The sequence below is a fragment of the Sturnira hondurensis genome, unplaced genomic scaffold (assembly GCF_014824575.4).
Source record: "Sturnira hondurensis isolate 20B ecotype Veracruz unplaced genomic scaffold, ASM1482457v3 Scaffold0025370, whole genome shotgun sequence".
NCBI lineage: Eukaryota > Metazoa > Chordata > Mammalia > Chiroptera > Phyllostomidae > Sturnira > Sturnira hondurensis.
In genome coordinates, this window is record NW_028098001.1 from 14,148,798 (window position 1) to 14,166,954 (window position 18,157).

Genomic DNA, 18,157 nt, shown 5'->3' on the forward strand with positions numbered 1-18,157 from the left:
AAGGGAAAAATAATAGTTAGTGGGCACATCATTAATCAATAAAGGCATGGAAAGTTGACCTAGAGGAGCAAGCAATGGCTGTGTCCATCCTTTAACAAAGAAAGAACATATTGCCCAATGACTTTATTGTGGAAATTATTCTTCAGGCCATCATTTGAATTATATAACTTATTTTTGTTGTGATTCTGTTCTCACCAAGGACCATTCCCATTGAAGTTTGACTTTCCTTAAAGGTCTGCCTTTGGGAGTGAGAGCTGGTTATGCTGATGTGTTTAAGAAGGTAGGACCACCATATCCCTATCTATTAATGAGAATTCTAATTTAATACATGATTCCCTGTCTACTGGGTGAATGAAGTCCATCTTCTGAAAGACAAATTGATTCTCAATGTGCTGACATTTATGGTTTTTCTCTCTAGCTTTATTGAGACATAAGTGACACATAAAGTTGCATGATGGTTTGATACACATGTATTTGCAAGATAACTACCACAATACGGTTAGTTAACACATCTGTTACCTCACATGATTACCATTTTTGTTGTGTGTGTGTGGTAAGAACTTTTAACATATATTCTTTTAGCAACTTTCAAGTATACAATACAGCACTGTTAACTATAGTCAACATGCTGTATATTAGATCCTCAGAACTCATTCATCTTATAACTGAAAACTTACACTGTTGCACCATCTTCATCCATTTCCTCCACCCCCATTCTCTTGTCCCTGGCAACCCCCAGTCTACTCTTTGTTTCTATGAATTTGGCTTCCTTAAATTCCACATATAAGTGAGATCATACAATTTTTGTCCCTCTCAGCCTGATTTACTGCACTTAGCATAGTATCCTCAAAATTCATCCATATTGTTGCAAATGGCAAGATTTCCTTTCTTTTAATGGCTGCATACTATTCCATAGTGTGTGCCTATATCCAAATCAGTAAAGTTATTGGTGAAAACAAAAAACGCATCTTTTATTTTGTGGAAAAACTAAACGGAATTGTTGGGCAACCCGATATTTTGAGTTAATTTTTGTGAGTGGCGTAAATAGGGGTCCAGTTCCTTTTTTGTTTGTGTGTTTTATCATTTTTTTATTGTTGTTCATTACATTTTTTCCCATTTCCCCTCCATTGCTCTCACCTGCCCCATCCAACAACTTCCCTCAAAGACAATCCCCTCCCCACTGTCCTTATCCATGAGTCCTTTGTACATGTTCCCCTTCTTTCCCCAGTTACCCCCCTCCCCCACTCTCCTCTGGTCACTGTCAGTTTGTTCTTTATTTCCATGTCTCTGGTTCATTTTTCGTCATTTATTTCCTTTGCTGATTAGGTTCCAGTTATGGTGAGATCATATGGTATATGTCTTTCACTGCCTGGCTTATTTCACTTAGCATAATGTTCTCCAGATCCATCCATGCTGTTGTGAAGGGCAGGAGTTCTTTCTTTCTTTCTGCTATGTAGTATTCCATTATATAAATGTACCACAGTTTTTTGATCCACTCATTTACTGATGGGCACTTAGGTTGTTTTCAACATTTGGCTCTTATAAATTGTGCTACTATGAACACTGAGGTGCATAGGTTCTTTTGAATTGGTGTTTCAGGATTCTTAGCATATAATCCCAGCAGTGGAACTGCCAGGTAAAAAGGCAATTCCATCTTTAGTCTTTTGGGAAAATTCCACACTGTTTTCCACAGTGGCTGTACCAGTCTGCCTTCCCACCAACAGTGTACCAGGGTTCCCTTTTTCCCACAACCTTGCCAGTACCTGTTGTTTGTTGATTTGTTAATGATGGTCATTCTGACCAGTATAAAGTGGTATCTGTGGTTTTAATTTGCATCTTGCTGATGACTAGTGATGTTGAGCATCCTTTCCTATGCATATCGGCCCTCTGTATGTCCTCCTTGGAGAAGTGTCTGTTCAGGTCCATTTTTATATGAATATTCAGTTTTTCCTACAAAATACTTTGAAAATACTATCTTTTGCTCCATTGAAAGTTCTTGGTTCATTTGTTAAATGTTAGTTGACTATATATGCATAGATTTGACTATATATGCATATATATAGTTGACTATATATGCATATTTCTGGGCTTCCTATTGTGTTCTATTTGTCTATGTGTCTGTTTTTATGCCAATACCATACTGTTTGATTACTGTACCTTTATAGTATAGTTTGAAAGTGGGAAGTATGATGACTCTAGCATTTTTCTCAAAATTGTTTTGACTACTAGAGATCTTTTTTTTTAAAGATTTTATTTATTTATTTATCTTTAGAGGGGAAGGAGAGAAACATCAATGTATGGTTGCCTTTCCTGCGTCCCCTGCTGGGAGTTGGCCTGCAGGAAACCAGGCATGTGCCCTGACTGGGAATCGAACCGCGATTCTCTGGTTCACAGGCCCGCGCTCAATCCACTGAGCTACACCAGCCAGGCTACTAGAGATCTTTTGTGGTTACATACAACTGGTAGAATTTTTTCTATTTCTGCAAAAAATGCCACCAGAATTTTGGTAAGAATTACATTGAATCTGTTAATGGCTTTTAGTAATATCATTTGCACATTATTAATTCTTCCAATCTTTGAACACAAGCTATTGTTCCATTTATTTGTGTCTTCTTCGGTTTCCTTGATCAATATTTAATAGGTTTCAATGTATAATTTTTCACCTCTTTGGTTAAATTTATTCCTAACTTATTATGTTTGATGCTATTGTAAACAAGAATGTTTTCTTTATACCTCAGATAGTTTTTATTTGTTTGTTTATTATTGTTTATACTATTACAGTTAATCAAATTTCCCCCCTTCACCCCAGATAGTTTGTCAATAGTGTATAAAAACGCATCTGTTTTTGTATGTTGCTTTTGTATTCTGCAACTTTATTGAATTTATTAGTTGTTTCTCATGGAGTCTTTAGGGTTTTCTCTATATAAGATTCTGTGATCTGAAAACAGAGATGATTTTACTTCTTTCTTTCTGATTTGGGAGCCTTATAATTCTTTTTCTTGCCTGATTGTCCTAGGTAGAACTTCCAGTACTATGTGGAATAGGAGTGGTAAGAGTGGACACCTTTGTCTTGTTTCTGATCTTGGAAAGATTTAATCCTTCTGTTTGTGAGTATGATGTTAGCTGTTGCTGATATTTAAGTTTTAAGCTTAAGTGACTGATGGTCAGAGCCTGTTACTTAATGATTTTACCACTATAAATGTAATTCTGAGATCTGAGGTCTGAGAGAGAGAAAGACAGAGAGAGAGATAGAGTGTGTTTCACCTGGTAAGGCTCAATTTCAATATTTTCTCTGAAACCTCTCCATACAAAAAACAGTGTAACTTCTTGTTCTGCCCTGGAAACCTATTTCATATTATGCTTTTTATGTAATCAATTCTTATCTAGGTGATAGATCAGTGGTTTATTTTATGTTGTAATAATGAGGTGGGCTTTATCAGTGTACTATAATCATTTTCATTGTCTCCTAAAGGTATTTCTTTTCTGTAGATATTGAGACCCCTAAAAGCATTCTTTTTGTGTATGTGTTGAGAGACAATAAATAAAAGTTAATAGCTTCCATATATAAAAGCTGTTACAGTGACATTCTCTTTTAGTTGGTATTTCAGAGGTTGATTTATTCAGTAACTATGTGACTCATGCAGGGGAAGTACTGTTATTTTCAATTTGTAGATTAGGAAATTGTGGCTTATATCATTTAATCAACTAGCCAAGCTCACATGACAGTGAGCACAAGCACATATGCCTCAAAACACTAATCCAGTGCTCTTCCAATTCTGTTACTATACCTTGCACACTGGATTACAATTTTTTAAAGGTTCCAAAAGTTAAAGTTTGAATACAACTTGTTTTTATAAAATGTTCCTATATCTGACCAAACCATGATGAAAAAGATGATTATAAATAACCCATTCATGAAATGTTTGTCATGCACCTACCATGTGTAAGACACTGAGCTAAATACCTGAGGTATGATGGAGTACAAGGCAGACAGGGTCCTGCACTCATCAAGCACAGGATGTGGGAAGTCTAGTGGGAAGACCGTCATTAGGCACACGATTACACAGATGACTATGTAAGTGTAAATGTGGTGATAGGCTGGGGACTTGAGGGACATTCCTGCAGGAGTGGGAGCGACATTTCAGCTGAGGCCTGTTGGAGAAGAAGTTAGCCGGGCACAAGAAGGGCTAAGGACGAAGTCTCTTTATTTGGAAACCATATTGTGTTTAACTTAATCATCTCAAAGAAAAAAAAGAAAAAAACTGAGTTCTTCTTACCAGAACTTTTTGTTCATATTCAAATTCCAGCATCAGGGAGAAGGAGGGTGGGAGGAAGAAGAAAAGAGATGCTGCTTTAAATGAGCTGAACCTTGATAATTAATTACCACCGCTTCTTGGTTCTCATTATTATAGTATAGCTGAAACTTCGAATAAAAATTCCCCAGAAGATTCAGGGATAGCTAATAGGATATTGTGTTACTGTAAAAGCAATTAGAGGTCCAAACTTAATTGTCTTAATAAACCACTTAATCATTCATGACAGAAAAGAGAAGCCACAAAGGACCACAATTCTTAGGCTTTTCAGTTTTCAGTTTTCAAAAGCTCATTAATAAAGCAGGAGGTTGAAGAGCAGGCTGCAAAATTATTTTATCCAGAGGTCTCAGTTATTATTATGCTACATTTGTGAAATCACTTTGTATTAATCCTTCTTGGTAGCATGAGGAAAATTTTGAAGGAGTCCCCATACAGAGATAATTATAGGCATCATCATGACAAAGGAGAACTAAGCAGAAATTACTTTGAAAATAAAATTTTGATCATGAGAGGCTAAATAGCTTTCATAATAAATCAATCAATAAATAAAGCCCAGACCTTGATTAACTGGAAGCATAGGGGACTAGTTTTTTGACCAATTATTAAAATTCTTCCAAAATAAAGTAACCTTTTTTAAAAAAAGCCTATCTTATTTTTTTTAGATTCTATTTATTGATCTTTAGAGGGGAAGGGAAGGAGAGAGGGAGAGAAATATCAATGGACGGTTGCCTCTCGTGTGATCCTTTGGTTTGGAGGCCCATGCTCAATCCACTGAGCTGCACCAGCCAGGGTGCAAAATGTGCCTCGTTGGTTCTGTGTTGTTTTGAGCCCAAGGCAATTAAGACTTAACAGACTGAGGAAAAGCTTTTTGCCTGTCCCTTGACTGCCTAAGAGAATTTAAACAAGGAGCTTATACCAGAAAGATAGCTAATACCAAAGATAACTTTTTATATTAAAAAAAACTTTAGCTGCATGGCTTAGCAAAGTTTTGTTTACTAAACATCTACTCTTCTCATTTCCCTGTGGTTTGTCTACCTTCCTTAGAGACTCCAGGCACCTACCTCCTTCTCCTATCTCAGGTTGGTATATAAACCTCAATTACCTGATCACTGAGGAGCCTCAATTCCCTTCTTAAGTCTTTCTGAGGCTTCTGTATATACAAAATTAAATTTGTTTTTCTCCTGTTAATTAGTCTTATGTCATTTAATTAAGAAGGGAAGAAGAGAAAACTTGTCTGCTTGTATAAGCCATAAGAAAGGGAGAAGGGGAATTCTGGTTGCTTCTCTGGCATTGACTCCCTTCCAAGGTGTATGTGCTTTGGTTATTCCTTAGGATCCTTAGGCAGTTGTCTTTTGCATTTCCCTTAAGTTTATAATTATTATCAGTGTGAACAGAAGAGTTGGTCTGGACAGGAGTCAGCCATATCACTGTACCCAAGACAAAATTTTGCCTTTAGTTTTTATGTCTAGCATAATAACACAATAATTTTGCATGCTTGCTACTTTTAAAGATCTCTTAATGAATTTATTGTAAAAGGTGATTAAATGATTTATATACTAGGTAAAGAGTAAGATAGAGTTATATAATGAAAAGAAATGATCTCTTAGAAATATTGAGTAACATAAGCAAGTATAATGTGTTTTAAAACAAAAACAAAAATAGAAAGTGTATACTTGAGTATGGGTATCTTTTTAAAATTTGAGCATAATTTTAATGCCATGTAAGAAATGTATTTTCATTATTCTTCTCTTTCTCATTTTTTTGGATGTGCTAGTACATTATCTTCTTCTAAGTAAATTTTAAGAGCATATTGTTAAGTGACCATTGTTCCATTTTTCATATAATATTTTAAAAACTATAATTGGACATTGTCGCATTCTGGCTTAAGACTCTTCAATTGTGTTCTTTTAAATTCATGATAGTGATAAAATAATAATAGACAACATTTATAGAACTATTTTTAAGTGGTAAACTATATGTCAACATCTTATTTATTTTTCACATTAATTAACTAATTAATTAATTATTGTTGTTCAAGTACAGTTGTCTCCATTTTCACCCTACCATGGCCCCTCACCCCACCCATCCCCACTTCTCACCCTCAAACCTACCCCCTTTGGCTTTGTCCATGTGTCCTTTATATATGTTCCTTGATGGACCTTCGCTTATTGTTTTCCCCCACTATCCATCTTCCCTCTCCCCTCTGTTTACTGTCAGTTTGTTCTTTATTTCAGTGTGCACAATTTACAATATCCAAGTGCTGGAAGCAACCTCAATGCCCACCAGTAAGTGAGTGTATAAAAAAAACCCTATGATACATTTACACAATGGAACACTATGCAGTAGAAAGAAAGAAGGAGCTCTACCCTTCATGACAGCATGAATGGATCTGGAGAACATTATTGTAAGTGAAATAGGCCAGGCAGTAAACAACAAATACCATATGATCTCAACATCTTATTTCGTTACTGTTTCCAACCTGGCTTAGATACATACATAGATACATGTTAACATTCCCTAGTTCCCAGAGAAACTAGTTCTGCAGTGCTATGGTTCTTTGACCTTGGGCTATTTAAATGATATTATTCTTGGCATACAGGTCTGTTTTTGTCTACTTTCAGTCATGAACTTCATGATAAGGATCAGGAACATTTATAGAATCTATAATTCTGACTAAAACATATGTAGTATTGAATTGAAGAGGACAGTTAATGCTAAAGAAAATGACATATGTCCCTCAAACTCAAATACTGGCACACTCAAAGCCAGCTCAGCACTTCTCAGGGCCTCGTATTTCATCATGGCTCTGTCAACACGGCCTGATCTATATCTTCAAAGGAAAAATGGAGGCAAATGGATGATTAACTTCAAGCATTTGTCACTGAGATTAAGCTTGGAGCAGTCCTGGGCAGTGTGATGGATGTCACAGAAAAGCTCCTTTATATCTGTCAGTCAAATGGAATAACTGTGAAAGCGTGTAATGGTATAAAAGAATCCTCATTGCTCACCTTCAGCTTTCCTTTTTCTCAGCAATGTTAACTTCTGCAATGGAAATGATATAGCCAGAAAAGGGATGTTTAGGACACAGAATGAAAAAGGAAAGACATATGTATTCAACTTACCTCTGTGTTTGGCTTTACCAGAGACCCTTTCTCTTCCTCCATAATTTCACAAAGTAAAATACATACATGTCTGTCACTGGATAATATGTATGGTGGAACAAACTTAGGATTTTGATTCAGAAGATGTGTGTGTTGGTCAGTTCTGCCACATATAAATGTGAGGCCTTTGGCAAGTTATCTGCTGTACCTGTTCTAAGTTTCATCATTCTCATCAATAAAATGGAAATAATAAGGCTTCTTCATAGGATTTCGTGAGGGTCAGTGTACATATGAGTACTTGGCATGTGGTAGAAAAGACCTTATAAAGGTTTAAAAGAAAAAACACATGTAAATGTATATGTGTTCATGTACACATTTACAAGAAGAAAGGCCAGGGGATTCTTGTCTATCACACTTTCTAATATAAGTTAAGCTGAGAAGAGGCTATTTTCAGTACTATTTTTATTGATAACATACAGGTCGTCAACCACAACAATTTATTATACATATATAAAAACAGGGAGGTTTTTTTTTGGTAGAGTGTTTCTTCACTATTACACAAATACTGCACTAGTTGGCAGTATTTGACATTCTAACACAGAGAATGTCAAAACTAGTGGTCTTTAGAGCACGTTGCTATGCTGGCTAGGCTCGTCATCCTTTCTGAGTAATTAGTTGACTCTTTAAATAGCACAATATGAGGAGATTTATAAACCATAATTCTTGTTTAATAAATAATCTTCATTTATATTCAGTCACTAAAATATCACTTGATATATACTTTGCAAAATGACTTGTTTCTTTTTTGATAATTAATAGTGATGCTTAAGAATAATTTTACTTCTAAGACTCTAACTTCCTGTTAAAGCATTAAGTCATTATCTGTGGTATCACCTCAGACAGAGAGGATAATTCCTTTGATGAAGATGCTGGATTGTGTAGGATCCATCTAATTCAGGACTATTGGGGTTCCTGTCTCATCCCAAGGAAGTGGTGTGGTGCTGGATAGCAGGAACTACAGTCCTTGCCTGTAGGAATGAAGAAGTAATGCACCCCCTCCTCCTGGAATTATCTGACTGCAGTTCTCACTGGGTCATGGGGTAAGAAGAAAGGGAAAAGGAGAATGAAAATACAAGAAAGAAGAGGATGTGCAAACTGCCCCCTGCACCTCCCCACACATACCTATTGTGGAAGAAAAGAAAGAAAATGAACACAAAATTACAAATAGTAGGTAACAAGAAGAGGCATAGATACTTGAAATATTAGGTATTTTTAACATAACACTCACTCTTCTCACCATACTCTAAAAAAAATTTTTTATTGTTGTCCAAGTACAGTTGTTTGCATTTTTCCTCCACCCCTCCCCCTCACTCAGGCCATGCCCAACTCCCACCCTTGATCCTATCCCCCTTTGTCTTGTGTATGTGTCCTTTATACATGTTCCTTTGAAGAACACATTGTATTTGAAGGAAAAAAATTATGCCCTGTAAATCCTGGTGCTCAATAACTCATAAGATCCCACTTCTCAGATGGGGACAAGGCTCTGGGCATACCGGGAGACTAGACTGGTTTTGTAAATGGTTCATCAGTTTTCTATAGGCTGCAGTGCAGGGCACCGTGGGGGTGATGTGGAGGGAACCTCTACTAAAGAACGGGGCACTGCAGGAATGGGGAGGGAGAAGTAACACTTTTCTCATTTTATTTTACTTTTGAATTTACATACATTAAAACTCAGTCCTTATGATGTATAATTATAAGGCTTTAACAAATGTATCAAGTTTTGTGTCTGTCGTTACCACCCTGATACACTCTAATGATTCTCTTGTACTGCCCCTTTGCAGTCAAGTCACCTTCTCTCCTTATGCTAGCAGCCACTAATCTGTTCTCCATTCCTGTAGTATTGCCTTTTCTTTTCTTGTTTTCCTTTTTTATATTGAATGTATTGGGGTGACATGGGCTAATAAAGTTATATAGGTTTCAGGCATGCAGTACCTCATCTGTATATTGTATTGTGTGTTCACCACCCCAAGCCATCTCCTTCCCACACCATTTACTCAAGCTTTGCCTTCTTTTACCTCCCCTCACTCCCCCTCCCTTTGCCTTTTCCAAGATGTCATAAAAATGGAATTGTACAGTCTGTGGCTTTTTAAAATTCTTTTAACAGAAATCTTCTCAAAACAAAAGTTTTATTATTTTGATGAAGTTCAATTTGTTGATTATTTTCTTTATGGATTATGCTTTTGGATACATTGGTAAGCAAAATAGACAGATTCCTTTCCCTTATAGAATTTGATACACTAAAATAGTGTATTGAAATTGACATAAATATTGTAAAATGGATGATTAGGGTAAAAGGAACTGGAATTTCAGCCAACCCTAAAGGTCCACTTGGGGAGAGTGGTTATGAATTTAAAATGAGAGCAGCCAGCAAAGTTTTACATCTATTCCTCCAACTTTTATTCAGCTGCTCATATGCCAGTGCAGATGGCATGAAGTCATGCATGGTCAGAGATTTGACTTAACTGGGTTAAGATTGTCACCAAAAGAGTATAGTGGCAGGAGAATGTGGCAAGGGAATGGAGAGTATATATGGGATACTAATTATCGTAAGTGTTTTGGAATCTTAACCAGGCAAGAAGAAATGGAGAATCTGAGTTAAGTGAAAGCAGAGAAAAAAAAGTTAGGTTCATAAATTGGAAGTTACACTGCATCAATGGATTGTTGAGGTAGGAGCAAGGAGTGAGATAGCAAGAAGGTGGTGGTCAGTGAGTGAGCCTAGAAATTGAGATTATGAATGGTGATAGAGGTCCAGGTATTGGGATGACAGGGAATAATGAATTAATTGCTGAGAAAGCATAGAGGGCAGAATTAATGGGGGTGAGGCAGATGGAATTAAGAGGCCAAAATTTGGGAAGAGTCAGGAGGATATTTCAGTGTCCATGGATGTGGAAATCATAAAAGTCATTGTAAGCATAGTGTCAGTTGGTAAGATGCTAAACCAGGTACTGTCATCTAGGAATTTGGTGACCTGGACATCTGTAGATGCATCCACTTGGAGTGTATTAGTTTCCTATTGCTGCTGTAAATAATTACAACAAACACACAGTTCTGGAAGTAAAAATTCCCAAATAACTTTTACTGGGCTAATGTTATGGTATCAACAGGGCTGGATCCTTCTGATTAAAGGATCTATTTTGCAATCCTTTTCAGCTTTTAGTGCCTTCCTTTTTCCTTGGCTTGTGTTTACTAAAATTTCTGTTTCTTTTCTTAAGGCAATATATTTTATTTTTTATTGTTTAATTATAGTTATCCTGCCTTTTCCACATTGCTCACCCCTCCCCCTTCCCCACTGCCACAGTCAATCCCCTCTGTTGTCTGTTCCCACGAGTCCTTTATTTATGTTCCTTTTCTTGCTCCTTGCCCTTTTTCCCCCGTTTCTGCCCCCCCCCTCCCCTATGGTCACCGCCAGTTTGTTGTTTATTTCCATGTCTCCAGTTCTATTTTACTCATTTGTTTGTTTTGTTGATTAGGTTTCAATTATAGGTGAGATCATATGGTGTTTGTCTTTCACTGCCTGGCTTATTTCACTTAGCATAATGCTCTCCAGTTCCATCCATGCTGTGGAGACTGGTAGGATCTCCTTCTTTCTTTCTGCTGCATAGTAGTCCATTGTGTAAATGTACTGCAGTTTTTTGATCCACTCATTTACTGATGGGCACTTGGGCTGTTTCTATTATAATACTACCTTCTTGTATTTCACCAAATCTCCCTCTGCCTTTTTCTTTAAAGGCCATTTTTATTACTTTTAGGATATGTCTCACCTAAAAAAACTTATGACACTCTCCCTATATCAAGATCCTTAACTTGATCATGTCTTCAAAGTCTTTGCCCTATGAGGTAATAGGACCTGGATATTTGGGCAGGGGTGGGGCAGAATTCAGCTCATGACATGATGGTATAGACTGATGGAAAGAGCTTCAAAGAAGCCTGGAGGTTAAGTAGGAGAAAAAATAATGGCCTGAAAGCAGCAACCAGGAGGAAGGAGGATGCCCATTTTTACATCAGAGAGGGCAAGGTGAGAAAACAGGCTCCACTTCAGACAGATTAAACAACAGAGGCATTAGGGGATAGTCGAGTTTCCACTGGATCAAGAAGGTGGAGGGAACTTTCAGAGAAGATTTTCGTGGATATCATACATTGAATCCTGGGTGTAAGGGAAGTGTTTGGGGAAGAGGGAGGGTGTGAGGTTAGGCCAGATTTGGAATAGGCTCTACTTTCTATGATTATTAAATACTGTTGAAAAATCTGGAACCAATATAACATATCTTTTCTCTTATTGGTGACTTAGTGTTTTTGTCTGAATGTTTTTGTCCCCATATTGTTAAAGTTCAGTAGTAGCTTTACTAGGTCTGAGTTGGTGTTAACTACTCTGGGTCATATTTTCCAAGTGTTCAGTGTGCCTACTTAATGTGTAGATGTTAGGGTTTCTTCCAGAAAAAATTCTTTATATGGTACTTCAAAAATTTGTTTTTCCTTATTAGGTATTTTAATTATTAATATATCAACTTGAGCTTTCTTTATATGTCTTCTATGTCTTTGACTTTCTTGAAATTTTTTCAATCCCTTCTTCTAACCTGTCCACTGAGTTTTCATGTCTACTCTTCTTTTAGCAAACCAAGAGGCTATTAGTCTTTGTATGCTGAGTGTTCCTTTAGGTAGCATTCTATGCTGATTCATGATTGCAATAACTTATTTCTCTCAGAGTATTAATGAGGGTTAGGATTTTTTAAAAGTTTTCTTCTACATGCATTGTCTTTTTCTTTTTTCCCCTAAATATTAAAAAATTATTTATTTATTTTTAGAGAGAGAGGGGAAGGGAGGGAGTAAGAAAGAGACAAACATCAGTGTGTGGTTGCCTCTCAGGTGGCCTCCACTGGGGACCTCGCCCACAACCCAGGCATGTGCCCCAACTGGTGACCCTTCAGTTTGCAGCCCATGCTCAGTCTACTGAGTTATACCAGCCAGGGCTGCATTGTCTTTTTCTATTTCAAATTTCTTCTTTCCTATTTTGGTTGTTTTCTGTCTTTGATTTCATACGTTTTCTTTTTCTTTAAGGTGCATTTTGTTTTGGAAATGCAGCTTTGGTGGTAGGAAGTGGTTGTTGGTAGGTCATTTTTATTTTTTTTAAAGATTTTATCTATTTATCTGTAGAGGGGAAGGGAAGGAGAGAGGGAGAGAACATCAATGTATGGTTGCCTTTCGTGGGTCTCCTGCTGGGAACTGGCCTGCAACCCAGGCATGTACCCTGACCCGGAATTGAACCACAATCCTCTGGTTTGCAGGCCCCAGCTCAATCCACTGAGCTATACCAGCCAGGGCTGATTTCATAGGTTTTCTTAAAAAGTCTGATAATTCTTGGTTGACAGCTCATAGTAATAATAAGAGTAGCAAAAAGTTCATTGGAAGCTCTGAGTGTATGGGTGAGGCTTATTAATCTTGAGCTTTATTGTGAGGTATTTCTTTGGGAAATGCTTAACGTCTGTGTCTTATATTCTTTCTCTTGAACTGGTTAGAGGGAGTACCCAAAGATTTTTTTTTCGTTTACCTGCCTGGATGATATGTATGTAGCTGCCAGAATTTTGGGAGCAAAGTGAGAGAACATAATGAGGCTTTCCATATTCAATATATAAATTTTTACTTAATTCCTTTGTATGTGTGGAATATCCCAGGGCAGAAGACTGTTATTACTATCTGAAAAATTATATACCCTTTAAAATTCAAATAGAAAATACAATGAGAGACTACTTTATAGCCCTGAGTGTGACAAAATGAAAAGGCAGGTAACAAGTTTTGTGAGAATGTGAAGGTGGAAATCTCATGCACTGGTGGAGGGGGTTTGAAATGGTGTAACCACTTTTAAAACTAGCATGTTAATTGATTTAAAAAGTAAACATAGAATTATCTTATGTCACAGAAATTCTACTCCTATGTCTATTCCAAGGGAAATAAAAATATGTCTGCACAAAAACTTGTACACAAATGTTTATAGAAGTTTTATTTGTAATATATGAAAAGTGAAAACAACCAGCTGTGGCTGGCTGGCTTAGTTGCATGGAGTGTCATCCTGTGCATGACAAAAGTTGTGGGTTTGATGCCCGGTTAGGGTGCATATCTAGGTTGTGGGTTCAACCCACCATGGTTGGGGTGCATATGGGAGGCAACTGATTGATGTTTCTCTCTGACTTTAGTATCTCTCTCTCTCTCTGTCCCCCCTCTCTCTATGTCCCTCCTTTCCTCCTCCTTCTTCTCTTTCTAAAATCAATAAACATGTCCTTGGGTAAGGATTAAAAAAAAAAGTGAAAACAACTCAATGTCAATCAATGTCAATGGCAAATGGTTAAACAAAATGTGGTATATATGGACAATAGAATGCTATGTGGCAATACAAAGGAATGAGGTATTGTTACATGCTATAACATAGATGCACCTTAAAAGTGTTATGCTAAGTGAAAGAATCTTCACAAAAAGGCACAGTGAATTAATCAATTTATATTAGAACATAAATGTTAAATCATTAATTTAAAATACAATAAATTTTAATTCATTTTAATAAATGATTTCTTTGAGCTGAGAGGACTGAGGGATTGGAACATGATAGTTAATGGATATAGGGTTTCTTCTGGGGTAAAGAAAATGCTCTTAAATTGATTGTGATGAGAGTTGCACAACTTGATGAATATAAGGTTTATAAACCATTGAATTTCTATAGCTATACACAGATTTCTGACTGCTTGGGAGGTGAGTCCCCCAAACCCCACATTGTTCAAGGGTTAACTGTATACCCTTTAAATGGGCAAATTGTGTGATATGTAAGTATATCTCATAGAGCTATAAAAAATATACCTGTAGTTCTCTGACAGTGTAGGAGAGAAACAGTAACCTAGAGACTTTTGAGTAGAGAAGATCCGGTCTTAATGCTTTCTAAGAAAGTTCTTAACCAATTCTTAAACCTTTACTGCTGATTTAATCCATTTTCAAAATATTCTGTCAATTCCTCACATGTCTGGGGATCTATTTTTAAGTTACGTTACATCTTGAACTTTTTTACAGCCTTAAGATTCAGCTTTCTCAATGTGCCAATCTAGTTATGCTTCCCGTGTTTCCATTTGGCTTCCAGCTTCTAAAAGAGTTGCTCTACTTTTTAAAGTCATTCACCAGCATTTTCATCAAGTTCTAGAAGGAAGTACAAATAATACCTGTGTTTATTCAGCCCATGATAGATAAAGGTCAGCACAGCAACCTTTATCTGGAAGTCAATAGGCTACATTTGTTTGCTTTTTAAAATTTATATTAGAAGAAGGTTTGAATTCTTAAGATCTGTCTGCTTTTATATCTATAAATATTACGATATATGTGCAATTTTCATGAGTTGTGTTGATAATTTATAAGAAAAGCAGATAGGCAAGATGGTTTAGCAATTATACCAGAACTGAGTTACAATTGGATCTATTCCAGCAAGATGTTATTTGGGGGATGGCATAAAACATATATAAATTATTAGTTAATTTAAGTGAAAACATTTAAAATTGCCTTTTTAATTAACTTGAAAAATTTTAGGAAGCTACATTACTTCACATATTAATAAATTCAGATACTGAGTAATTAGCTTTTGATTTTAAGAAGTGCTCTTTTCCTTTGGTAAGCACTAATATTCCTCTTTTTAACTATCTATGTTATAATTTCTATTCTGACATTCACTGTATTATGTACCACACCTTCAGTTTATATTTTAAAAGATGGTGGATGCAATTTTTAGAGTTTTCTTTTTATATTCTCAGGTTTGGAAGTTTTCCTCGCTTCAGGAAAGATGCCAGGAAGATGAACACCAGAGTGAAGAACTAAAGTAAGTATCCAAATCATATTTCTATATCATGTGCCTCTATTTTATAACTATTTCATCTCAAAATGCTTTCCCCATGGTTCATTTATATGGTTTTCTCAACTCTTGGTATGTATAGATACCTATTTATTGCTATCTATGTATTTTCTATCAGTTCAGAATTCATATATCTTATTTTCAGAATTGCCTCATTTTAGACTCAAAGATCCAACAAACCCTTTGTAACAGTTCAAATTCTAAATTTCCTTGCTCAAAATCTATTAGATAATGAGAAGAAAATGTAAATAGTTAAAAGTTGAATTTGAGGGAAACATACAAGTAGAAAAACTGTGTGCAAGCTTTGGTAGTTACATTTAGAAAGGATCACAGAGTAGTTTTATTAAGTTTAGGAAAAGTTAGTATTGACATGTGTTTAAGATAAAATGGGAAAACTAAGGATATGTGGTTATTTGTAAAGAAGGGTCACAGAGGAGACGACAGCATCAGCCTACTAAATGGAGAGCGATGGAAGACAATAACCACCAAGTGAGAGAGCGATGGATTCATAGGTCATTAGGTCCTTAGTTCAGTGAATTTGAGGAAATAAAGAGAGATAAAAACTCTTTAGAAAAAAAAGGTGAAGGGATACCATTCAGAAAACATTTTGAAATCACATTTGTTTGTAAGAATGAGAGGGAAAGAAGTTGTAGAAGAAACTGGATTAGAATGTGAGGAGTAAGAAAATTCCAGCTGAGTTATAAGTTAGTAAGATGTTGTAGCTCATGGGAGAAAAATGAGAGGGCAGGATCTTTAGGGTGAGAAAGAGTGAGAATGGAATGATAAGAGATGATCATTTATGGACTAGGACCACAGCAATTGAGAGCAAAGGGGCCAATTTCATTAGAAATGGTATGAAGTCTGTATGTAGGTGCATAAGAAGTGTGCCTCCTGTGGGCCCTTGACCACACACACTGGCATTCTTTAATATCTGGAGGGTAGGAGTGCTATTGAAATGGAAATAACTTCTAAAAATTGTAGAAAACTTTCCCTTTGCTTATGCCTGTGAAATTAGGCCAGTTAAATCAGTTGTCTTGAAAGACCAAAGTTACAGTTTCAATTTCTGATCAGGGCACAAATAATAATGCATAAATATGGTGGAACAACAAATAGATGTTTCTCTTCCCCTTCTCCTCTCTCTTTAAAGTCAATAAAAAAGTATTTAATATAAATTTCAATGCCATTTTCTCCCTGATTACAACTTTCTGTTATCATTTTATGGTTGAAAAACATGGTGTAAACTGTCTTTGAAAGTATATGCCTTATTGATTCATTCATTATAATAATTTGTTGTGAAACTGAACTCCTGGTCAGTGGAAAAACATTAGCTCCCACTTTCCCTCTATGGTAGCTGTGACTCTGGACCTCAATCATAAATTCAACACTTTAGATTGACATACAGAAGTACTTTATTTCATTTTTTAAAATAATGACTTACTATGTTTGCTCATAAGAACAACAATTCAGGTGCAGGAGTATGTTCTGCTGTGGTGCAATTCTATGCTCATATTAAATCCAGGTAACCCTTAAAGCTGGAAGGTTTTCTCAGCCACCCTTGTCAAAAGCAGAGAGCACATACATTTGCAGTTCTGACTATCAACATTCCACCAAAGTGTATATGTAAATGCCCGTGCCTTCCCTGTCTTGTATAAATTACCTCTGCTTGGATCTGTAAGTTTGGTAGCCTATCATTATTGGTAACTTGATTTCCAAATCCTATGTAGTCTCCAAGAATATGAAACCGTACAATAAAATAAACAAATGATCCCAAATGTATTTCCATTCATCTTCTAAAGTTACCAAGCCTATAGAACTAAAAGCACAAAGAGAAAAATATGATGACATAATAAAATATAACTATATTAATGTAATTCAATGTGTAGTAAATATCTTTAGTAAGATAGTTGGTAAATGTCATTATTGAGAAAATGTAAGAACATTTTATAAATTGTTTAGAAAATATGCTAATGGCCCACTGCCCAATGAATCTATGAGAAATTATTTGGTTGCTAAGGTGAGCAGTCTTATATTTATATATCATCTTCCATGCTTTGGCAACTTTGTCAGAAAATTATGCATATTTTATTTTTATGAGATTTTTCTACTATAAATTACTATATCAATCTTTATCTGTTTGTTAAAATAGCGAAGTGTGTATTAAGTCCCCGATTTATTGCTAAATTATGATTTCATGTGTCTCATACTTTAAAACACATTAGATTTCTGCATAATATTTCTCTATCAATCAGCCACAGAAGGCTAATTATTGTATGGAATTTTAGAAGTATTATTATACTGGACACCCAGCCCTATCATTCATCAGGCATTTTATCCCATGTCAGTCAATAAGGTCATCACACAAGATCAGCTATAATGCTTCATGGATTTTGACTGTGTATTGCATATGGGGTCTTTTATATTAATTTAACTAAGTTAATGGAAGAGTTCCTACAAAGTTTTGGAGTCTAGCTCTGATTTTGTAGTTGGAGTAATAGGATAGAGTCTGCTGATCCGCTATGGTGTGAATTTCTGCCCCCCACGCCCACCCAGTTCATATGTTGGAGCCCCAGTCCCCAGGGTGACTGTATTTGGAGATGGGGCCTTTTGGAGATAACTAAGATTAAATGAAGTTGTGTATAGCCCTGCAGTCAGTCAGTCAAGTGGAGTTAAGACCAAGGTAAATTTGAGATTAGGTATCTCTTTAAGAAATTGGCTTATTTTTTTTAAAAGATTTTATTCATTTATTTATCTTTAGAGGAAGGAGAGAGGGAGAGAAACATCAATGTATGGTTGCCTTTTGTGTGTCC